Source organism: Sorex araneus, chromosome 1 (assembly GCF_027595985.1).
Source record: "Sorex araneus isolate mSorAra2 chromosome 1, mSorAra2.pri, whole genome shotgun sequence".
In the NCBI taxonomy this organism is placed as follows: domain Eukaryota; kingdom Metazoa; phylum Chordata; class Mammalia; order Eulipotyphla; family Soricidae; genus Sorex; species Sorex araneus.
In genome coordinates, this window is record NC_073302.1 from 56918241 (window position 1) to 56944995 (window position 26755).

The 26755-nt window shown below is 38.1% G+C and overlaps 1 pseudogene; it reads left to right on the forward strand.

Moving 5' to 3' along the window:
* Positions 1 to 22434: 22434 nt before the first annotated feature.
* LOC101544832 (alpha-ketoglutarate dehydrogenase component 4-like) lies at positions 22435 to 22787 on the forward strand (annotated as a pseudogene).
* Positions 22788 to 26755: the final 3968 nt, after the last annotated feature.

The window sequence follows — 26755 nt, forward strand, 5'->3', positions numbered from 1 at the left end:
GGTATCTTCAAAGGTGACACAGAACTAAGCAATATAGTAAAAACAGATATCAACAAATGGCACTACATTAAACTAAAAAGCTTCTGCACCGCAAAAGATACAGTGACCAGAATACAAAGACTATCCACAGAATGGGAAAGGATATTTACACAATACCCATCAGATAAGGGGTTGATATCAATGGTATATAAAGCACTGGTTGAACTCTATAAGAAGAAAACATCCAATCCCATCAAAAAATGGGGCGAAGAAATGAACAGAAACTTTACCAAGGAAGAAATACGAATGGCCAAAAGGCACATGAAAAAGTGCTCTACATCACTAATCATCAGAGAGATGCAGATCAAAACAACCACGAGATACCACCTCACACCACAGAGACTAGCACACATCCAAAAGAACAAAAGCAACCGCTGTTGGAGAGGATGTGGGGAGAAAGGGACCCTTCTACACTGCTGGTGGGAATGCCGACTGGTTCAGCCCTTCTGGAAAACAATATGGACGATTCTCAAAAAATTGGATATTGAGCTCCCATTTGACCCCGCAATACCACTGCTGAGAATATATCCCAGAGAGGCAAAAAAGTATAATTGAAACAACATCTGCACATGTATGTTCATTGCAGCACTGTTTACAATAGCCAGAATCTGGAAAAAACCCGAATGCCTAGAACGGATGACTGGTTGAGGAAACATTGGTACAGCTATACAATGGAATACTACGCAGCTGTCAGAAAAAACAGGTCATGAATTTTGTATTTAAGTGGATTGGCATGAAAAGTTTCATGCTGAGTGAAATGAGTCAGAAAGAGAGAGACAGACATAGAAAGATTGCACTCATCTATGGTATATAGAATAATAGAGTGGGAGACTAACACCCAAGAATTGTAGAAATAAGTACCAGGAGGTCGACTCCATGGCTTGGAGGCTGGCCTCACATTCTGGGGAAAGGGCAACTCAGAGAAGGGATCACCAACTATAATGTAGTCGAAGGCCATGTGGGGGAAGGGAGTTGCGGGCTGAATGAGGGCTAGAGACTGAGCACAGTGGCCACTCAACACCTTTATTGCAAACCACAACAGCTAATTAGAGAGAGAGAACAGAAGGGAATGCCCTGCCACAGTGGCAGGATGGGGTGGGGGGGAGATGGGATTGGGGAGGGTGGGAGGGATGCTGGGTTTACTGGTGGTGGAGAATGGGCACTGGTGAAGGGATGGGTTCCCGAACTTTGTATGAGGGAAGCATAAGCACAAAAGTGTATAAATCTGTAAATGTGCCCTCACGGTGATTCACTAATTAAAAATAAATAAATAAATTTTAAAAAAAACCTTCTAAGTGCATAAGTCTATTTCAGTCTCTCCTGTATCACCCCAAAAGTTATCTTCTACTCCTCTTCCCTGCTGAAAGCCACTTATTTTTATGTATGACCTAGGAATGTAAAGAGCCAAAGAGGCTGTTCTGCAGCTGAGTCTCACAGAATTTGGTAAAGGACAAGGAAGGAGGCAATGGAAGAACAGAACCATCACAGTTCAACATTTGAACCTTAGTTTTACGTAATCTAAAGATATTAGCTTATCTGAACATGGTTGGCTGATTCACAGTAACCAAACTTGCAGGATATTGGTGTAAAACTCAGAAATCCATGACTAGGGAGAATGCTCCCAAGTTGGAGCACATGCTCTGTATGCTGGAGCCCTGGGTTTAATCCCTGGCACCTCTTGGTCCTCTCAGGACTACTGAGGGAGTGGCCCCTGAGGATGACTATGGTGGCCTCTAAACCAAATAATAATAAGTTTTTTAATTACTATGATCGGTAGAATTTTTCAGTGACTTTAGAGTCCTACCTACATCTGAGAAAGCTACCTTTCTAGGACCCATTTGCCTGACTACTAAGGTAGCTGACAGAACATTTACTCAGAGTGAAAAGAGATGAACAATTTTACAAGATATTTTATGCAATTTCTAAAAATTCTGATACATTATTCCACCCCTTATGAAAAGGCTTATCTGATCAACAGTCATTTGGCTTGAGGCTATTAATAGAGTCTCCTTTCCTGGGAGAAAACTACATAGCTCCCTCAATTCAGCCTGCCTAACTCAATTTTCTCTATACTCTGCCCAATCACCAGCATTCTGAATCCTGATTAACTAAGTGAATTCAAAGAGAACTCTCTTTCTATTACATACTTAAAATACATTTCACATACATATTATATATAATGTATTTCTATAGTTAACTATATCTTTATGATGGGTAGATAAGGAATGTCTTCCATTCAGTAACCTTAATTCAAAGGTTTACTGATATGTTTGTATTTCACCATTACAATGCTCATACTGCATATTCACTACGTTGAAAACCTTGACGTAATTTTTCATCTCTGTCAATTTGTCAAAAAGGCAAAAGTCTCCTTCTGATGCAGAGTTTTAGTGCTGTCTCCATCATTGCCTGACTTTCTGACTCTGAGCAAGTTATAAACCCTCCTTTCTAAGTCTCCTGAATAGTATCTACGTGGAAGTGTGGCAGGACCGGGCAACTTCAATGTTCCCTTCCAGTCTCATCATTCAAGATTTTATTCTTAAGAAAAATGTACCTCTTTTTAAAAATTAGGTGAACCCATAATACAATGGCTCACTTATGTTTTCTGGCAAACAACAAAATAGAAATTTTCACTAACATTGATAGGAATTAGAAAATCAGTGTCAAAATCCTAGAAGAAGCTCCTGAACTCAACTGCATGTCTCATTTACGTGCTCAGGTGATAACATTTACCTACCTGATCAGAAATTGGTGTGGGGAGAGGTAGAGGAACCCATCTTAGAACTATAAAGAAAAGAGCTTTGAATTTTTTGGATAAAATGTACTATATAAGGGCTAAACACTCTAATTGGGCCTTTTCTGTCTCATTATTCACCAGTGAAACTAATCCTGCTGATCTCCAGATAATAGGGATAATAGGGGAATTTAGAAATAGAATTCCACGCTCAAATAAAATCCAAGTATTCACCCTTGACCATTAAGAATGATACATGTAGAAGGATTGGGGTGCCCTACTTTCTTTTAACTACAAAGTGTCCCTTTGGAACTCATCTTTCATATCCTCAAATGCACTTTGCTGAAATGTTCACTCTGTGGCCTGGTCCTGGCGAAGGCAGCTGAAGAGGCAAGGGCTGTGTGCAAACACACGGTGGGGCGTCTGGATGGGTTTACAGTAAACATAGCGCCCCACTGGGACTACAGCTTTTTACCTCTCACTGGGGGGAGAGGGGCGGGGGTCTGCCATTGACCGGGTGCTGCAACCCAAGAAATCAATTCTGTACTAATGAGGACTGCAGCTGGGAACTGAAAGGAGTAAGTGGGAGTTTTCAGATGCTGTAGCTAAGCTATCTGAAGGCACAACGGACGCGTGAGAAATGGCGACCACCTCTTCTGTCCACTTCATCTTTGAATGCTGCAAACTCAAAGGTCTGTAGAGTTTGTAGAGGAGGCCCAAAGCAGGAGTTTCAATATAGGAAGCATTCTGAATCAACTGGGGGGTTAAGCTGATTTGCTAACCCAGGCACGGTCCACCAGAGATTACAAATAAGCTAACAAAAGAAAAGAGCTATTTTAAAAGATTACACACCACTGAGTACATTTAAGAATTCAGTTTCTTTTTTTAAAAAAAGGATGAGGAGTGGAGTTAACATACAGCTCTTGCTTGTCTTGAGCTATTGCTCATTTCTATTCTCATCATCATTAGTGATACGAGCTATGGCCAGGGGAAAATCATGCCCAGTGGTGTTCCCATTACTTGACTGGCTTTGTGAGGCGTTTCTGCTTTGTTTCAATCATGGAAGTCTTGGGTGGCCCATTGTGCCTTTCTACATGCCTAGTCCAGTGAGCATGCCTCAGTAGTTCAAATGCTCCTCACTCGCTCACCCGGAACCACACCATACATGACTGCCACCTGGCTTGTTCCTACTGATGTCTGCATTTGGCACCCTGATATCACGCATCAAGATTTCTGAATGACAGTGTTCTTGCCCATGAGTGCTGTCTGGACTGGGAGTTACAGATGGCAGATCTCCTTCCTCTGAAAGCCCATTAGCATTATGGCAGAATTGGCCTTAGAAGGCTCAGTTGTTCAATAGCGTTTACAATGCCAGACAAACTAGGCATATATATTAGTTCATGTAAATAATCATATTATAAACATTCTGTCCATTTTACAAATTATATATATTAGCTTCATTGAAATATAATTTACATGCCATACTATTGACCAATAGTGTATTTCAGTATATTCAGAGAAATGTACAGCCATCACAATTTAAAATTTTTTTAGTAAGTAAAAAAGAATCTCTCCAACTTTAAGTCATCATCCATTCCTTCTGTCCACACCAGGCAATATTTAATATACAGTCTGTCTTGTACTACATGCTCTGGAAGTTTCCTATAAATACTCAAAAAATATGATCTTTGTTGATGGATTTTTACATTTAGCATAATATTTTCATGGTTCTTCTCTGATGTAGCATGAATTAATATTCTGTTTTTTATATGGTCAATTAATATACCATTCTATGGATATATTACATTTCATTTACCCATTAATTAATTGATGAATATTTGGGCTGCTTCCATTTTTCTATTAATGATATTGCCATAAAAGTCTGCATACAAATTTTTATATAGACATGTGTTGTCAGTTTTTTATGTATGTACTGAGGAGTGGAATTTCTGGGTAACACGGTAACTTGGTTAAAACATGTGACAAACTGACAAACTGTTTTCAAAAGTGACAACACCATTTAACATTCTCACTAGTAATTTTACCACATTGTCACCAATAGTTATCTGACATTTTTTGTTAGCTGATATCTTAGTTGATACAAAGTGATATTTCACTGTTTCTAATTTGCACGATATTGTCCATATTTTATTGTATTTATTATTTCTTCGTGTATGTTCTTTGGAGAAATGTCTTTGTACTTTTCAATTGGATTTTTCACCTTTTGAATTGCAAGAGTTCTTATATATTTGGGATGCAAGATACTTATGAATTTTCAATTTGCAAGTTCCTTTTTTATTCTGTGAATTGTCTTCTCACATCATTGATAATGTTCTTTAACAAAAAAATCTTTTTAACCTTGAAGACATCTAATTTATCTATTTCTTAAATTTGTTTTTGTTGTTCATGTTATTTTTAATATTCCATTGTGAAATCTACAGTCATAAATGTTACTTTTATTTTCTAATAGGTTGTTATAGCTCTAAAATTTAGAACTTAGATGTACTGAGTTATTTTTTATAGCTGATGTAAGAGTCCAATTTTTCATATGATTATCTAGTCATCTTAGCACCATTTCTTGAAAAGACTATTTGTTCCCTCACTGAACTATCTTGGCACTTTTACTGGACTTTTCTTAAGATCTTTTCTCAGTCTGTGACATAGATTTTTCCCACATCCTTAACCCTCAGAGGCCATTCCTCCCTTTCTATATAGACAATGTTCTAAAACATATCCTGAGTCATCCTTTCATGAATGCAGAAATGTCCACTTTTTTTTTGTTTTGGGTTCACATCTGGCAGTGCTCAGGGTTTACTCCTGATTCTGTGCTCAGAGGTCACCCCTGGCAGAGCTCAGGAGACCGTATGTTGTGCTGGGAATGGAACTCAGGTATGCGTATAAAAAAACAAGCCCTTTACCACAATACTATCATTCTGGCACCAAGAAATGTCATTTTATTATTATTTTTTTTAAATAAAAATTTTATTTTATTAAATCACCATGTGGAAGATTACAATGCTTTCAGGCTTAGGTCTCAGTTATATAATGCTGAAACAACCATCCCTTCACCAGCACCCATATACCACCACCAAAAATAAATAAATAAATAAATAAATAAAACCACACAGTACACTTCCCATCCCGCCCCCCTAACTCCCCGCCTTGTAACTGATCAGTTTCATTTTACTTTATGTTTACTTTGGTTAAATTCAATATTTCAACACAAACCTCACTATTGTTGTTAGGAGTACCCCACTAGATTCAGACCTACTGTGAAGACAAATGAGGTCTTGAATTTCCATACTTTAACAACTAAGTCCAGGGAGATTTCTACCAGATATTGGATCATTGCAGGCTTGAAAATCCAATCTGTGGTCGTTATAATATGGCGGACACCGCGCCCTTCATCCCCGGAGAGAAAGAGGTGAGAGAGAGAAATACCTTTCCCCTCCTGGGCGGGCAAGGGGCCGAGGCTTAGTTCTCAGGCTGGAGACATTGTGCGAGGAGTTGCCCATGCCGAAAGAGGTTTTGCTGGGTCTGGATTTGCACCCGTGCAGCTGCGGAGCAGAAATGTCATTTTAAAAGTCAAGTTTCCCCAAAAATTTTCTGAGAGCTCCCAGGAAATGTTCTAGAGTCCCTTCCTCTTTCCTAGTTCTTGCCATTTTTTGTCAATATTTCTCTCTGCTGCAAATCTCCTTGGATCTGATCCCCAAGGTTGACTCAAGTCTTACCTCTGCTCCAGAGCACAGCTAAGACTATGCAGGAACATCTCACACAGCTATCCTGAGAGCATGGACTTAGCAAAAGGAAATCACTATGCAAGGGATATGACACACAGTTGAATAAGGGGTCTTGCTTTAAGGTTCCACTCTGTCCATAAAGCATCTCATGAATGTCTCCCACTTAGTTTTATGGGCAATCCTAGACCAATCTTTCCCTTTAGGTAAGCATGTCTTTCATCTGTCCCTCAACCCTCCCTTTGCCTGAGGAAGAAGAAAAGATTTCATCCTCCAAGTCACCATCATTATAATCTTGCAAAAGTTTAACGCTGCTCATGAAAAACAAATTATCAAATGCTTCCTTTTCAGCAGGTCCGACTTTAAGGGGGAGAAACTCCAAGCAATAATAGTGAGTTTTGTGTTGAAATATTGAATTTAATCAAAGTAAAGAGAAAGTAAAGTGAAATTTATCAGTTACACAGGCGGGGTGAGGGGGCTGGGGATGTGGGGGGGGGCGGGGTGGAGCTATACTGTGATTCTTGGTGGTGGAATATGTGCACTGGTGAAGGGATGGGTGTTCAAGCATTGTATAACTGAGACTTAAACCTGAAACCTTTGTAACTTTCCACATGGTGATTCAATAAAAGAAAAAAAAAGTTTAACACTGCTCAAAATATAAGAACATTCTATATTATAGACAATAGTTCCTCTTCATCTTTAATATCCCATCCCAGAAAAATATGACTTTGGGGCTGGCAAGAGTGCAGAGAGAGCTCTGGCCTTGCATGCAGCAGATTCAGTTATATTCCCCAGCATGCATAGTGTCTCCTGAGACCACCAGGAGTGACCCACAAATTCAGAGTCATCTCTGAGTACCACTGGCGGTGGCCCCAAAACCAAAACCTCCCAAAATAAATCTGTGCCCTAACTGTGCACAATTAAAATGTTTATGAAAAATGTAATTTCCAAGTTAAAAGCTTTCTGCTGTGGTCAAAAAGGAAATTTCTAATGACATTGAAGTTACATATATTCACCTCTTAATCCCTATTTTAGCTATTAAAGAGGATATCGTTATTTGGGGTAAAGTGTTTGAGAATTATGTTACTGAACATGATGTATCACAATTGCTGTTCCTTAGTTATATTTCCAATTTGGACTTCAAGAAAACTTGTTATCTTTGTAGATTATCTTTAAACTTTTGGGCTCATTTTCCTTACGTTTCTTTCTTGTAAGTAAATGAGAATCACTTAATCATTTCAAAATTATCCTACTAAAGCAGAAAAGCAACTGCAACTACATATATCAATAGTCAAATTGGTAGAAAATTGAGATCATCTAAATGCCATTACAAGATAAGTAGCATGCATTTGTTTTTTAAATCCAGATAAACCTCTGTTATCTAATCCAATATTATCTCAAAGTAAAGAGCGACTAATTTTTAACAAAACATATTTTACTTGAGCTGTTACAAAAATTAAATTGAAGAAGGAAATAAATCTAGAAAGTAGACAGTTAATGGGAATGATCTCTGATATCTAAAAAAATGCATTTCAAACAAATTGAGAACTGGCAATTCTATTAAAAATAATGTTCTTTTTGTTCCCAAACAACAATTGATCCTCTTCAATTCTTCATTATTAAAATTTAGACTTAAAAAAGCACTCTTTCCTAGCCTCAATAATTTGTCTTTGCATCCCAAGTGCCTTAATAGGATATGTAACCTGGGGAAGAAATGTAAACAAGAGATTGTTGAATTGACTAGAATGAAAATGTAGCTATTTCCATATTTGAGAGAGAGAGAGAGAGAGAGAGAGAGAGAAAGAGAGAGTTGTGAACATGCACACATGTGCTTTGTGGAGGAGAGGTTTTTCCCTCCCCACAGTATCTAGCCCAGCTCTCCCACAGAATCAGCCTTCCCCCACTTCCTGTTGATTTTCTACAAATGGTTCTCATTACCCAAGTTTTATACTATAATTCTATGATGCCTAATAAAATAACATCTTCTTGGACTAAATATTCTTAATACACAGATTGCTGGCAAGATACTCCAGGCTAGCCAGGACTTTGCAGAGATATTCATGCAGACAAATCACTAATGAATAGGCAGAAAGGCCCATGCATGCAACAGTCTCTAAGGAGATAGAAGGAGGCACTTGAGCCTGGCCACCAGCCCTCACTGCTCTTAGATGCCCCACCCTTCTCCTTTTCATAGTCCTCACTCCAAACATTTTCTCATTCGAACAGTATTTCCCAAATCTTGTCTCTATCCTCCGTGATGAGTAGACCTAGGTCCAAGTGCCAATTCACAGTATATTGTCCTTTTGGGATTCCAAGACAAAACAAACAAAACAAAAACCAACAAGTGCTTATAATCATTGTCATAGAATGATATTGAAAGCCAATGAAAATGGACATATTTGTCTAAAAGAGTGTAATATATAAGAAAGAAGGCTTCAGAGAAAGATTCTCAAGAATACTCAATCTAATTGCTGATTAGTCCTTTATAATAATCTTCCTTTCATCACTGTCACTGTCACTGTCATCCCGTTGCTCATCGATTTGCTCAAGTGGGTACCAGTAACGTCTCCACTGTGAGACTTGTTGTTACTGTTTTGGCATATTGAATACGTCACAGGTAGCTTGCCAGGCTCTGCTGTGCAGGTGGGATATTCTCAGTAGTTTGCCGGGCTCTCTGAGAGGGACAGAGGAATCAAACCCAGGTCAGCTGCATGCAAGGCAAACGCCCTGCCTGCTGTGCTATCTCTTCCTTTCATATTTTTTTCAATAGGACCATGACTTATTCAGTTAGAAGGCCTAATTTTCCAGAATCTTATACAACTGAGAGGTTAATAGAATATAGACAGGGGAATATATGGCGCTTTCAATAGACCCATTAGTGACTTATAAAATATGCAATATTTTGCTTTCTCTTTCTGCTTTTTGATGCCTCCTGACAGAGGGGTAATAATTGCCTCCTTGAAAGAGGAGGTGACCCTCAGGATACTGGCATCTGGGAGAACAGAAGAACTGCTATGCATCCCTGAATGGCTATCTTCAGAAATTTTTTGTTATGAGAAAATTACTCTTCTCTCTGATTTATATTACTGTTATTTCTTTGTTTTATCTTAAGTGCCTCCAAACTCTATCCTAACTGAAAAGATAAGACAGAAAAGGAGTGAAATGAAGAAAGCCAAGAAACTCTGATCAGGTAGGAAGGGAACCTAAGAGAATGTCTGTCATAGGAGCCAAGGGGACAGAAGTAGTGACTCCCTGCCCCCATCTTCTGATGCTCTATCCTCAATATTATTGAAAACAGAGCATTAAAAATGATTTAAAATATATTTTCCAGCAAATGAATCTCAGAAGAGAGCAACATACTGCAGAGATGTCTCCTCATCCCACGCCAGGCTGATCTCATCTGGGCACCTTGAAGGGGTGCAGGTGTGTCCCTTCACCTGCCCCCAAAGAACCCCAGCAGGCAGAAACCTCCAAAACCCAGTCACCACCACACTCATGGCTGACCTTCACAAGCTTGTTCTGAGCCCTGCATGCATGAGAAAAAATCCACTGAAAAACCCAGGTATGTGGGACTTGTGACTAAAATCTCCTGGCTTCTGGAGTCAGGAATGGGCCCCTGTACCCATTTCCCTGCACTTCCACTTTCCTGGCAGTCACCCCACCAACTGCCTTTGGGTGTTATTTAAGTAAACTAAGGGCCATGATCCAGACTCACACATGAATCTTGGAAGAGAGTAACACACTGCAGAGATGCCTCCAGACCCCCAAATCACCATCCAGTTAAAAAAAATTTAATTCAAGTTTTAGCACCATATGAAAAAATTTTAGAATTCCAGTAACACGCGTCTGCAAAAGTGGCTGCGCTACATCTCATACAATTATTCCTCTGATGTACCAAGAGTAGTACACCACATTTGATGGGGTATAAGGGAGAAGACAGCCAGTCTTGATAAATATATATATATGTGTATATATATATATATATATATTAGCACACAAGACTCAAACTCCTTAACAACAGGTTAATGATCTCTAATTCAAGGGTTTTATTGGCTCGAAGATGAGACACAACAATTTTCACACACTTTCCACTAAGGAAAAATTTTTGGATAATTTTTTGGTCAATTATTTATAACAAGCAATATAAATGCAAAATAAATTATTGAGCATCTGTCTTTTGGAGCAGGCTTGGGTAGTGGTGAGAAAATTCAAAATAATAGTGGTGGGAAGGTGTAATGGTGTTGGAATTGTAGTTGAAATATTGATTGTAATCAATTACTCTGAGCAATTCTTTGAAAATTTAAAAAAAATTTCCATCATGAGTCGTTTGAGGGGCCACACCCAAAATGCTCCTTCTAGCAGGATGCTCTGGGGACTCTCTTGGTGCTGCTCAGGCAACCATATGGTGCCTGGTGGATGGCGTTGAGCCATCTTCCTGTCCTTTAACAGTTGAAGTCTTTAACAGTTTTCACCCATAATTCTTTGTCAGTAAGACTCAAGACTCAGGCAATTAAAAAGACAGGGATGAGGATTGTTGTAAGCAGAAAAGTTGATTCCTCTTTTGAAAAACATGTCAAGGACAACAATCTGGTGAGAAAGACTTTAGCTTGTGAGTTTATAAGGTTTTTGAATTTTTATAGACCTTAGGCAGAAGACATATGGAAATGTGTGTGCATGCTCTGGATTTTGCAATGATGGGTACTCAGCAGGGGAGGCAGGTAATGGACAATGAGACTCCCACACAAAGAATTATCCTGCTCGTACAGGTCCCAAATGCCTTTCATTTCCAGGAGCCAGAGTGGCACCATTTTCTCCATGCTTTCCTCCTGTTTCGCCCCCTTTTATAACTGTCTCCAGCTTGAAGACTTCCTGAATGACACAAAGTCACCCACACATGGCTAAAATGAATATGAGAACCAGGAGGACTCACCCAATATTTATTTAGGAATGTCTTACTGATTATTCTTCCTTAATACTTAATATAACTATTCTTATATTTAATTTTCATTGTCTGGTTTGAACCTTAACTGCAAGTTGCCATCATATTTATTTGTTATTTTGAATTATTATAAAAATAATACAGAAGGGCTGGAGGAATAGTATAAGGGCTAAGTGCTTGCTTAGCATATAGTCTATCCTGGCGTGATCCATAGTACTACATGTGGTCCTCTGAGTACCACTAGGAGTGATCCCTGGGTACTACTGAGGGTGGGTCAGCTCCTTCCCCAAATACAATATAGAATTCAAGTAGTAGTGAATTAAAATTATTCCTAATATGAGAATACCATGTATATACATATGTACCTTTATATATTCTACTTCTAATCCCTAGAGTTAGCTTATCATTACTTTATATTTCTATTCCTAATCCCTAGAGCTAGGTAATCATTACTTTATATTTCTAGATGAACATATATTTCCATAGCCAAATGAGATTCAAGTAAACATTATGTAACTTCCCAGATATTTTTATTTTAAAGCTTTTATTTTGACATATTAAATCTTTATAAAAATAATTGCATCATATTTATCAGTATATGTAACTTTTAAATAGCTATTATCATATCTTAGTTACTAAGCCATGTTATTAAAGATGTTCTTTCCACGACTTTGCTGTTCCATTAGTAAGGCTACAAAGAATTTTTATTTATTTTTCTGGGATCTGATGTTTTACAACTTTGTTCATATTTTTAATTGGAGTGTTTACCTTTTTAATCTGATTTTTAAGAATGAAAGAAATATCTAATTTATCTTTGACATTACTTTGATATGGTTTTTCTATATCAAATCTCAAAACTTGTACATCATAAAATTTACGAACATTTTGTTTCAGATCATAAGTTTGGAATCTCTGCCTAGAATAGATTTATTTATCTTAATATTATGAAAAATAAGTCACCTAGTACACTTGTAGTTTTCAAGTTTTTAAATGAGAAGTTTGATTTAGTCATTTTGAAATAATTTGTTTGCCAATGTAAACTATTAGATATCAGTAATTCTAATGCTGGACTGGAGCAATAGCACAACAGGTAAGGTGTTTGCCTTGCACGTGGCCGACTCAGGTTCAATTTCTTCACCCTTCTCAGAGAGCCCGGAAAGCTACAGAGAGTATCTCACCCACACAGCTGAGCCTGGCAAGCTACCTGTCGTGTATTCGATATGCCAAAAAGAGTAACAAGAAGTCTCACAATGGGGATGTTACTGGTGCCTGCTTGAGCAAATTGATGAGCAACGGGTTGACAGTGACAGTCAATTCTAATGCCATGTATTAAATGACTAAACGAATCTTTCACAATGATTTGAAATCCCACTTTTACACACTCTTAAAATTCTATTAGTAGTTCAGAATTACTATGCTCCTCGGTCCCTTTGGGTACTTACATACTCTGAATTAATCAGTCATGTGTGTGTGTGTGTGTGTGTGTGTGTGTGTGTGTGTGTGTTTGGGGGAGGGGGGATGAGAAACAACAGAATAGAAATGTTCTTCTATATGTCTGCTAACAGTAAAAGTCTTCAATATCCTTTTACAAAGTGCTTTGTCTGAAGCTGAGTAAGCTTTATAGTAATGTTTATAGCTTCAGTGAGTACCAGGTAAGCAAGAAGGCACATTTCTTCGCAATCTTGGTTTTCACTGCCCTCTTAGTATGAAATCTCTCCCATTAGAGTTCCTGGATTTGACCAAAGTGTGGTAATTTTTAATGAGTGCATAACTCCAGGGAAGCTTCAAACTTCAAAGCCTGTTGCTATTATAGCCACTACATTAGTTAAGTAAGTAGGGATCAGTTGCACAGGAGAACCTGGAGTGTCTTATGGCATCCCTCTGCAGCAAGACAGCCTTTCTGAAGATGATTACAGACGGACATGGCCCTGCATCTTTGAAGTAGACTCAATGCGGAATCAATTCAGAACTCACAGACACTAGTTATCAGCTTGTGTTTATTCTCATCTCAGAGAAGGGTTTAACTAATGTATTACATATTGGTCAATTCTTTGCTTTTAAACTTTACCTTTGGCCCATCAGCAAATCAATATGTATTTTAATCTTCTGTTTGAGAATGGTTTTGAGATTCACAGCAGAAGCCCAGATTTCACAATCATTAATTGCTATTATCAGCCCCTTTCATTTCCTACACATCAGCTGTTTCTTGAAATTCTGCTTTCATTTCTTCAAGTTATCCCTTCTTGTTCATCACTTGGTTCAGGGGTGTCTTTCAACCACGTACAGAGTTTACAACTAGCCAATAATGGGGAGAAAAAGAAGGCCCCAAATTCTCCATAGATGAAAGTCTATCTGACTTCATCAATAGCCACACACAAAACTCAAGAAGCAGTGTGCACACTCCAGGGGGTGCAGGGAGGGAAGGAAGGTGAACCACTAGCAAGTAAGTCTAAGGCTCTGATGGGCTTGCCAGAGAGTGAAGTATTCAACCCTTCTCCTCTTGATTTTAAATAAGTATTGAAACAGCTGAATTATCTTCTCGGATAGGAAATAATTTTAGATACTATAGTATAACTCACTTTTTCCTAAAGTGCTCATCTTTCCTAATGTATCAAAGATTGGGGGATCAGGAAAATCTGTCATTCCCATAATTTGGGCGACTCTCTTAATTTCTATGGATCTAAATATTCTCAGCTGTAAAATGGAATAACAATAGGACAGTTTTGAAAATCCTGAGATAATAGATAATATCAATAATGTATTTTGCAGAGACTGACTACCTGGATATATTCAATTGAAGAACGGTCCCTGTTAATAGTGCTTACACCACAGATATCTAGGAGAATAAATAAAGGGTAGTAACTAGATAAAAAAATAAGATTGCAATTTGACTAAACTGTCAGCTGGAGCTGGAGCCCCCATTTGGAAAACTAGATCTTCTTTACAATTTAGGATGAAAATGGACTTGCATAATCAGTCCAAAAACCACCTTGTTTTCACTTAGTGTATTGCAGTACTACAAGCAAGATCATTTTCATTTACCATATTTAGAGCAGCCATCTTTTTTTTAATTTATTCTTTTATTGAATCACCCTGTGGAAAGTTACAAAGCTTTCAGGTTAAAGTCTCAGTTATACAATGCTCAAACACCCATCCCTTCACCAGTGCACATATTCCACCACCAAGAATCACATTAGACCTCCCCAACCCCCACCTCCTCAGCCCCCCATCCCACCTGTGTAACTGATAAATTTCACTTTACTTTCACTTTACTTTGATTGCATTCAATATTTCAACAAAAAACTCACTATTATTGTTTGGAGTTTCTCCCCCCTAAAGTCGGACCTGCTGAAAAGGAAACATTTGATAATTTGTTTTCCATTGCTGAGAATGAAGAGATATGAGGTCGAGTGGCCGCACTAGCGGCCACACGGTTTTAGATTTCTGTATTTTAGTATTTTAGTAGCTAAGTCCAGAGAAATATCTGCCAGAAATTGCATCATTGCAAGCTTGTACCTCTCAGCTACTTTATATTCCACATATGAGTGCAATCTTTCTATGCCTGTCTCTTTCTTTCTGACTCATTTCACTCAACATGATACTTTCCATGTTGATCCACTTATATGCAAATTTCATGACTGCATCTTTTCTGACAGCTACATAGTATTCCATTGTGTATATGTACCAGAGTTTCTTTAACCAGTCATCTGTTTTTGGGCAGTCTGGTTTTTTCCAGATTGTGGCTATTGTAAACAGTGCTGCAATAAACATAGAAATGCAGATGTCATTTCTACTATACCTTTATGCCTCTCTGGGATATATTCCCAGGAGTGGTATTGCTGGGTCAATTTCTAGAATTAGAAATTGAGTGGAAGCTCAATTTCTAATTTTTTGAGAATCGTCCATATTGTTTTCCAAAAGGGCTGAACCAGACAGCATTCCCACCAGCAGTGAAGGAGAGTCGTTTTCTCCCAACATCCACGCCAACACCAGTTGCTTTTGTTTTTTAGGATGTGGGCCAGTCTCTGTGGTGTGAGATGATATCTCATTGTAGTTTTGATCTGCATTTGAGCAGCCATCTTGTGTTGCTCTTTGTAACCACAATGCAAGTTTTCTCTCTAATTTTTATTTATTTTAGTCTAAACTTAAAATTATACATGTTCATTGTAGGACATTGAGAAACATACAAAAGCATAATTCAGAAAAATATTCATGATTCCATTTATGGTGTATTGTGCATGTGTTTTCTTTTAGATATTTCTCTGTAGATTTTTACAAGATGTATACCTGTAGATATATATCTAAGTTGTTTTTCAGAGAAATACTTTACTTAAAAATATGTTTGGTTCTGCAATGTATATCCATTTGCTTAAAAGTGCATAGCAACTTTAAACTTAATACATTTGTTGATCTGGGGTAAAATGGACCCCTTTTGTTGTTATGCAGCTAAGTTAATTCTATGAAATTCTGAGTGAAAAATATATTTTTTAAAAAAGTAACCTGCATGTATGACTTTGTATCCTGTATTTTTGGTTAAATATAAAATAATAGTAATATTGTAATATCAGGAAGTACTTATGAAAACATAATTCTCAGTCTTACATAATAGTCAATTGTATGAATACAAAATTTATTTGACAATTTCTACTTTAGTGCTTACAACCAACCCGTAATACATTTCATGTAGAGGTTTTACACATTTCTGGTTATGTGTATATGTGTGTGTGTGTATCCAAATGCTTTCCAGAGTAGTTTACTTATTTAAATGCTTCCCAGAAGGTCTATTATTAACACAGTTATCAAGATTTTAAAAATTCCTATCTAGGCAAAGGTAACAGCATCAATCTGACTATGAAAATAGCATTAGAATTTTGGTGGTGGGGTTGGTCACATACCAAACAGGCCAACACACACACACATACACACACACACACATACATACACACCCATTTGAAGCTGTGCTTCTGAAAATTCCAAACCAGTGATACATCAATACAATTCTGAGTTTTAAAAAACTCCAATTAGAAGGACATGAAGGCATATTTCATGCCATCCATAGTGGCAAACTTAATGTACCCTAGATGTATATCCTTCCCTTGGCATCTATGGGCTATATTCTCTATAGTCTTACATTTTCCCAAGGGCTATGATTTCAGTGGTGCTTCCTTTCGTCTTGTCTTTTTGTCCACCTTGGCACTATTTCAGTTATACTAACCAATTTTGCTTGATGTGAAACTACATTGCTATTTGTTCTGACACAGAGCATTAAAAAGTCTCCAGGTGTCTATTCCCTAGCAGATTGTAAAGGCATATGTATGCTGCCTTAAGGTCTGCATAAAATGTTATGTGTAAAGCTTCTGGCATCCCTAGCTAATTCTCTTGCTTATCTTAATTTTGGGAAGCGGGTTTGGGAAGAGCAATTTTGGGCCACACATCATGGCGATGCACAGGGGCTACTAGAGGTTTTGTCTTTAAGAGATCCCTCCCAGTGATCCTCTTAGTGGCAGGGGCAGGGCATATGGTGCCAGGGTTAAAACCTAAGCTTCCTGCATGCATAGCATGTACTCCAAGAGCTCTCTCTCTGGCTCTTCTCCCTCATCTTGCATTTTAAGTTAAAGTTGACCCAGTAGCTTATTTCCAAAGACAAAAGTCCACATATATACATATTTTATATGTGACTCCCTATTTGGGCTGGATCGATAGCACAGCGGTAGACCGTTCGCCATTCACGCATGCGACCCATGTTCCATTCCTTCGCCCCTCTCGTAAAGCCCGGCAAGCTACCAAGAGTATTGCGCCCCCACGGCAGACCCTGGAAACTACCAGTGGCGTATTGGATATGCCAAAAACAGTAACAATAAGTCTCACAATCAGAGACATTACTGGTGCCCGCTCGAACAAATCGATGAGCAATGGGATGACAGTGACAGTGAACTCATTCTAGGCAACCACATCTATGTCAATGATCAAATTCCTTAAATTAAGATTCCTAAATAGTAATCAATACAACTGTATCTAGAAACAATTGCCCATGGAACTTTGGGAGCAAAACTGAGCATCTCTTAGAATAATACCCCCTTTTAAAAAAAAACCATACTAGCTGTTTTCCCTAGAAGTTCTTCATATAAGCAGAGATTAACACACATAATTCAAATATTACAAAATATGTGATATAAACTCTGTAAAATATAGTGGATATTACTTAGTGGTAGGCCTCAGAATATTAATAAGTCTGTGAAATAGGCTTTTAAAATATTTTATAAGGTAGTTCACAATATTTGATTACATTTAATATTCAAACACCAACCCCACCACCATTACACCTTCCCACCACCAAATTTGGGATGTTTCCATCCCAAGCCCCAATCCCTGTCCCAAAGCACAACCGAAATAATATATTTTGTATTGTCTCTTATGAAGAACCGCTGAAAATGCTTACAAAAAAGTGTTCATATAGGAAACAGTGTGAAGATTGTTCTATTTTGGCAGGGGCCATTAAGACATTCTTTAGGATATCATTAACATATTGTTAAAGGTCGAGTGATGTGTTTCATATACATATACTTCCCTCTATAATTTGTTGCCTACTATCTGAACCCCATCAAATGTGGTGTGGTACTTATGGAGAATGGGTAGGGAGTGTCTTATGACTCCTGGCGCAGAGTCCGGTGGCATTGCTATGGTGGGCGTCATGTTATTCTCCCTCCCGGGAGAAAAGGGCATGCGATCTATGAAATAGGATTTAAGTGGAATAGTATCATAAAAGCTAAATATTCCTAGGAAATTAAACATAGAACGAAAATGACTTCAGGAATGCTCCACTATGGAGTCTCCCACATCCCAATGTAAGGTATGTAATTCCTTTCTACTATGTGCTTCCTTCTTCCTTCTCCCATCTTTCTTTCTTCTCTCTCATACTTCCTTAAATAAAATTATTTTATTTAAAATATAAATAAATGGTCTCCCAGTAATTTAGTGAATTTGCACTCCGAGTACTCTGTGAATTTGAGGGACATAGAACTTGGGGAAAGTGAGTAAATATGAAAATACAACCTCAAAAAAATAAGAGTACAACCTCACTATAAGAGGAAAGAAGAAGCAGAGGCTGAAAAGAGGATGGCAAGGTTCTATCAAATAAGTAGAAGGAGAGCCAGGATTTTGGATGTTTTTGAATGAACAGGAACTTCAAAAACCAAGTCCATAGTTAAGATCACATAAGAAGTCAAGGATCAAGGCCAGATACATAACTCAGAGCTGGCATGAATGATGCCTTGAGTTTAGTCCCGCATAGTATACACCACCCACCTGCCCCAGCACCTCTAGCTGTGCCACTGTTAGACCACTGTCGACCTGAATAGCACTGCACCACTGGGCCTGAGCACTGGACCACCTGAGCACACAGCTGGGAAAGGGTCACTGGGAGTAAACCCGGGGCCCTAGATGACAGCTCTCAGAGGCCTCCCTAGAAAACACAGACAGAAGTCAAGGATTAAAAGATAAAAACTGGCATAATAGATGGGATAAATGGGTAGGTGATGATTTTAAATAGAGAATGGGGTCAAATGTTTCTTAGGTAGTTTTTCTAGAGATGCCTGTTATTTCCTCCTCACCCAATAGCACAAGAATCCGCTATGTCACCAAGGAGGTGACAGTCCATAGGCCTCTTTCTCTGGAAAAACACAGCTGCAGGAAAGTAGCTCTTGAAGAAAAGAATCTCCACTTATGTTCTTATAGGTTTAACTGGAAAGCTGTGTGAACCAGAGCTATGGGGTCCAGATAGGACCCTGCAGAAATGGAGCTAAGAGCTAGAGAGTTGAAAGAGAGGACAGGAAGAGACAGCATTAGAGGGCCCCGAGTAGAGCAAAAATCCCCAGAAATAGGAGAGAAGACACTACAGGAAAGACTTTTTCACTTCCTTTGGAGAAATACCTTGCCCTGAGGTGGCATAAAATAAATCACTTTTCTCTCAATAATTTTGAGTGGGATTTGGTGCTTCATAATCAAATTACCCATATCAGAGACAAAGACTATTCTGTGTCATTTGTGTGCTAAAGATTCCCTCACATAATGTTAACTCACAAGTACTCAGAAGGGGGAAAAAAAGTGTCATTATTCCCCCTTTCCTGAGAGAAATCTGAAGTTCATAAGGTTAACTAACTAGCTTAAGGTCACACAGCTGTGAAGTGAATTCACTCTAAATTCTCATGCCACTATCCTGGCTCATAAACAAAATACACACTCAATTACAGCTGATTAGTAAGAAGTCCTCAGAAGCGCAAAAATATTCTGTTGGTGCTGTAGTCTCTTTTTAAATTTGTAAATAGAATGGTTTAATTTGCATTACTCACACATCAGTATCAGAATGCTCCATAAGAGAGGAAGCATATTGGAGAGAACCAGAAGCTTCGCAAAAGCAGCTTGCATTCTCGCAGTCCATGAAATAAACTACAACTACAATATGAACTTTATTAGAAGTTCTTAGAGACTTGAACAGAAGTGTAAGGCTTTTCAGTTAGTAAAAGAATTGAAATCTTTTTATTGTGCATGAAAAAGATAAACTCCTCCCTTTCAAATTATTCTACTTTATAGTACAATTCCTTTGGCTGGGAGGAGAACTTCAGACATTTTTTCAAATAACCCCAGCCATTTAATCTGTACCTTTAGGAAGTCCTGCTGAGAGTATATGGAAAAGAGACGGAGCCAGAAAAGGGGGGTGGGGATGGGGGAGAAGGAAGAAGAAAAGGAAAGACATTGTTTCTGAAGTAGTAAGAATCTCATGGCTTTTCTGGCCTATTTTAAAATGAGCGCAGTCTGTCTAAACACAGAGAATACCTAGTGACAATGTAAAAATCCTCTCCTTGTCTACTCCAGACATCTTTCTACCTACTAGCAGCCCTGTACGCAGTTCCGGCTTACAGTAATTAGACACTTTCACTGGGAGTGAAGATATTGTCTTGGTCAGTGCAGGCTCCTGTAACAAAATAATGTAGACTAGGTCACCCAAACAACATTTCTTACATTCCGGAAGCTAGAAAAACCCAAGAACAAGGTATTAGAAGCCTTAGACCCTGGTGCAGGTTCTCTTCCTGGCTTGCAGATTGCCACTCTCTCCCTGTGCCCCTAGTTGGCAGTTACTACAGCTACTGTCCCTCACACTTTTCCCCTCTCTCTCCTCTCTCTTCTCTTTTCTCTCCCTCCCCTTCTCCCCTCCCCTCCCCTCCCTTCCCCTTCTCTCCTCTCCACTTTCTCTCTTCTGTTCTACCACCATTATGACTTAATCTAACCCTGATTACCACCCCCCAAAAAACATCTTCATCACCATAATAATGAATAATATAATTTAGACATATGAATTTTAAGGAGAATTCACTCTGCAGCAGAAGATTTGAAGTACTTAAAAGTGTGTGTGGGGGGGAGCAGGGGCGGAAATGTGAGTAACACCCCAAGAATACCAGCCATGGTATTTTAACAGAGTACAAATGTCTGTCTGAAGGTAATGGCACGTAAGCCTTGAACAAATACTTAACACTTCTATAAGAAGGTTGTAGAAAACCTCACTTTTTAAAGAAATTTTTAAAAATTTTTTGAATCACCATGAGATAGTTATAAGCTTTTATGTTTGGGTTACAATCTCACATTGATCAAACACCCATCCCTCCACCAGTACACATTCCCCACCACCAATATCCCAGGTATACCCCCCTCCAAGTATACCCCCCCTTTCTCACCCTCCCTCTGCCTCCATGGCAGACAATATTCCCCATACTCTCTCTACTTTTGGGCATTATAGCTTGCAACACGGACACTGAGAGGTCATCATGTTTGGTCCATTATCTACTTTCAGCATGCATCTCCCATCCCAACTCGTTCCTCCAGCCATCATTTTCTTAGTGATCCCTTCTCTATTCCATCTGCCTTCTCCCCTACGCTCATGAAGCAGTCTTCCAGATATGAGGCAATCCCCCTGCTTTTTAATGCAATAAAAGATGACTTTTAAGAATAATTTTAGTAAGTCTCCACTGACTACTTTCCCCTTAAAATCAGAAATAAGTCCAGAATATCCACTCTTGGCGTCAAGGAGATTCTCAATGAACTGGGTGCATGCTTTGCATGCAGAGGACCTGCATTCAATCTTAGCACCACAAGGTCCCCAAGCACTGCTGGGAGGAGCCCTTGACATGGCGAGGTATGGCTCAAAAATCAAAAAGAAAGAAAACTTACAATTGCCATATTTACTCACATAATGCTAGAGGTTCTAGCCAAGGCAGTTAGGCAAGAAAAAAATAAAGTTTAAAACAATTTTCATTATGGGAATTATGGTTGGAAATTGTTATTAGTAGGAATTCACACATGAACTATTCCAGCACCTTCCAACCATGTGTACATTTCCCTCCAACACTTTCCCAGGGACTCTCACCAACCCTCTCTACCCCCGTGATAGGTTTCCTATTGAAGACACATTATCAGAAGAAAAAAATTACTCAGATTGGAAAATAAGGAAGTAAAACTACCTCTATTTTCAGCATCATACTACATATAGAAAAATCCATAGGAATTTACACAATAAATGAATAGAATCTGAAAATACTTTCATTGAGGGAAGATAAAGATCAACATGTAAAGTATTTCCATATACTAGCTATAAACCAACAAAAATAAAAACAAGAAAAGAATTCTATTGCTAAGAGCAATATAAAGGCCCTATGTCTTAAAAATAAAACAATGAATAAACCAATTTAAAAACAGGTAAGAACTCAAAAAAGACATTTCTTCAGGGAAGATACACAAATGGCTAATAAGCTCATGTAGAGATAACTCAACACAGTCTGTCATTAGCAAAATGCAAACAAAACAATATGAAAACTCCTCAAAAACTTAAATATGGTGTTCCTATATGACCCCAAATTCTTTCTACTCCCAGATATATACCCAAAAGAATTTTTTAAAAACTATATGGCTATGAGCTACCCCTTCTGGGGGTCATAATGGGAAGCAAGATGATGTCTGCCAGCAGAGTCGTCCAGCATTTTCTCACAGCAGCAGAATTATGGTGGTGAGGTTTTAGCTAATCAAGTCAAATACTCCATGAGTAAGGTTTCCTGACAGAAGAGACAATCCTAAACCCAATATATTGGAAGCTATGGGATCAGCAGAACTACCTACCCTCTCACTCTTCATTAATTTCACAGCATTCTAAGGGAAGTAGAGCACCAAACTGGCTGATGTGCTAGGGTCCATCAGATATTGCAAAAATTATGAAAACATTACCTCAGAAGTACAGAAGGAAATTTCTCAAGAAGAAATGACATTTATACAATGTGGAGGTCCAGAATATTAATTCAGAAAATGGCATAGGAATTAGTATTAACTAAACATTTATTTTGATTGTTTTTGAGGGTTTTAAGTCTTGTTGTTCTTTTCATTTTACCATTTTTATTATGATCATGTATGCAGTTACTTTTCTCAAATTTAATATGAGTTTTATAAAATCAACCTAAATATTTATGACACTGTAAGAGTCTTCCTTTGCCAAGGGTATATATATATATATATATATATATACATATATATATACATATATATATAATATTGTGAAAGTAAAGTCTCACAAATGAAATAAATTTTTTGCCATACCTTAACAAAAAAAACCCAGTAATGTCTCCATTGTGAGACTTATTGTTACTGTTTTTGGCATATCGAATACACCATGGGTAGCTTGCCAGGCTCTGCCGTGCGGGTGTGATACTCTCGGTAGCTTGCTGGGCTCTCTGAAAGGAGCAGAGGAATCAAACACGGGTCAGCCGCGTGCAAGGTGAAAGCCCTACCACTGTGCTATCGCTCAGCCCAAGACGTTACTGGTGCCCGCTCGAGCAAATAGATGAGTAACGGGATGATTGTGACTGACTGACTGTGACTGACTGACCTTAAAAAAATGTATGGCCATACTTTTACATGATTGTTCATAGCAGTCTTTTCAAAGTAACCCTGAATTGGAAGAAAATAAATGTGAGCCAACTGAAGCATGGGAGACAAAATATGGTATATCCTTATGATGGAATACCTCCCTAATTTCCATCTAAAGAATAAAATACTGGCCCATGACTCAGTATTAATAAAATTGAAATTGATAATACAAAAGTATAAAAGATATAATATGTCATTAGTATAAAAAGTCTGGAGTAGGCAATACATGATGACGTGCAGTAGACTATGTTTGTCAGTTACTGAAGGGAACTGCGACTGAACAGTGGTTGCCAAACATTAGAGAGAGTCAGAAACCCTACAAGTTATGAAATTACTTTGGAGCTGAGAAAGGTGCCCATGTGCGGCCCTACAGGATGCAATTATACACAAACTATGATATAGATGGTGCTAGTGCATTGGTAGGGGGCCTAACAAGTTGGGCCGATGAGCCCAGGAACCAGACATACCTGACTAAGAACAATAGCATCACTACATTTCCCAAGGCACAATTTTAATTGTAACTGTGGAGACAGAGTGTGCTTCAGAGGACTCTCTCTACAGTCTTCAGAATATATACATTTAGAATATTTCTCTTCTGCCTGGAGAAAAATGTGTATCCACAGGTAGTGTTTGTAGCTACAAAAGTACTTTCCATGGACTCAAAAGTTAAGCTGTACATCAAGGTCACTAGAATAAGTGGTTGCTTTTAAAACTTCAGGTCTGAAATAATTTGCATTGAATGTCCAAGTTTCAGAACTTTGCATGCATAACCTTACTATGGAAGCCTCTATTTTTTGATCAGAAATGAGCAAGCTCAAAAAAAGTAAAGAAAAGCATGCTTTGCTAATTGCAGACAAAAAGAGAGGCAAAAATGAGATGTTGTTACATTTACAGATCCTTCATGTCTTATAGGAGGCTTTTTATATTACGCACCCAACATGATTTTATTTGTTTTGGATTGCATTTAAAAATTTTCCCATATAGATGATCCAAAATCCAAAAAGGACTTTTTTGAGGACAGGTAACTTCTGTACACGTCATTAGTGGGTATTTATCAGTATCTGAGAGTTCCTTAGCCTGTCAGCTGGGTTTTCCTTAGATTTTTTTTAATTTCATGATTCCTATAGCAACACATCACTTCTGAATTCACTTCACTAGGAAGACTCTCAACACTCATCATTTCACTGCATTAACATGCAATAAAAGACAATGAAGAATGACTCTATAAACACACACACATTCATCATATAACAGTAACCCAATAGTTTTCAATAGCTTGATAAGGCTTTTGATGTATGGCTAGTATTAGAGTCCATGCTTTGAAAACATGCTTAAGCGTCCATACAGATGATAGCAGAGGTTCCCTAACATCTTTAGCTCACTGTAGTTTTTTATGAAAAAACTACTCAGCACCTCCTCAAGAGTCTAACTTAAGTTGATCCCTCCCCCCCCACACACACACAGAATCAGCCATCAGTAGCTGACACTCAATGTGGCTTAACATAAATTGCAGTGCAGGTATCAATAGTGTCAGTAGGGAACAAAAGCCCTTCCCCCTAAAGGGCACCTGAGACTATCACTCCCTTCACCCCCACCCTGCAGCCTTGGATGACTGGGGTGGGACCAGTCAGCACTATTGCTAATTTTGGAAAATACTGATAGAAGGGGTAAAAAACTCTGTCTCCTTCCCATACTGTATCTGATATTTTACAACTAAACAGTATATGATATGCATTAGATTTCAGGACTGCAAAGATTAAAAACAAATTTCCCCTTTTAATTTGTCAGTGGAAATTTAATTTGTATATGCAATAAGTTGGAAGAACTTTAGAGTAAGATCTGTTTAAAACAACTAAACGAGGACCATGGATATGGTTCAGAGGAAATGCATTTGCTTTGTTCAATTTCTATGAGGAGGAGGAAGAGAGGAAGGAGGAAGATGAGAAGAGGAAGGGGATGAGAGGAGGAGGAGGAGGAGAAGGAGGAAGAGGAGGAGGAAGAGGAAGAGAAAGACTATATATTTGAGAAAATCTCTTAGCAAAATACATACACACACCCACAGTATGAATTACAGGACATCTGCTTTCTACACATACACAACCACCACACTGCAGTGTCAGAAAAGAGCCCTAATAAAACTGTCAAGATTCAGAAGAGAAAATTGAGATTTTCTACCAATATGCAAATGTATACCCTTACATCTCATTTAACCTGGCAGAATAGATGTATTACTAATAGACCAGAGGTTTTGTTGCTTTGCTGCTATACTTGAAACATTTAACACTCTAGGTAAATCTCTAATATTTTAGGTTTCTTAATTGAATTCTTAATTGTCTCAGGTAAAATTGTTCTTCTTGAACTAAATCATTAGGGAAGAAACAATGATTTCACCAATGCAAAACTAAAATCTATGTATTATTTTGTTTGGAAAATTATCAATTGTTTTACAGTGGTTGAACTTAAAGTAGATCTTTAAGATAAACTTAATATATCTAAAGCATACCTTTTTAAAATTGTAAAAAATAAAATCATTGAAATCACAAGATAATTAAAGTACTATTAAAGCTGACAGTAGAGTATGAATAAATGCCTCAGTATTAACAATTAGTTTATTATATTGAGGGGTCAGAAATACAAAATGGAAACCTTAACATAGAAATTCAAGTTATAAAGGCTTAGACATTATTTTGATATCAGGATACTAAGTTGTTTTATAAATTTTATGCCTGAAACTTTATTATGAACAACCTTGTAAATCACTGAGCCTTAATTTAAAAATGGAAATCCAGGGATTGAACCTGAATTAGCTGCATGCAAGGAAAATGCCATACCTGTTGTACTATATACACTCTGGCCTCAATACATTATTTAAAAATAGAACCAGGGAAATAGTAAAGCGAGCAAGGTGCTTGTCTTACGTGTGGCTGGCCCAGGTTTGATCCCAGGCACTGCATATGGTCCTGGAGCCTGCTAGGATTATATCCACTAGTGGAGAGTGAGAAATAAACCCTGAGCACTTTGCACCCCCTCCCTGACTAAAACAAAATAAAACAAAACCAAAAGACCTAAATTTACTAGTTATGTATTTTTCCTTATGGTTGCTGTAACAAATGACCATAAACTTGTGACAAAAAGAAATCAGTATCTTTGCTTTTAATAGCTCTTAGCAGCATCTCCATTCCTTGGCTCACAATCCCATCCTCTGCCTTCAAAGTGCATTACTCCAGGGTGAAGAAGTAGTATTAAGGTAGGGCGATTGCCTTGCATGCAAATGACCCAGGTTTCATCCCTGGCACTGCACAGGATCTCTGAGCATTACTAGGAGTGACATATGGGCAAAAC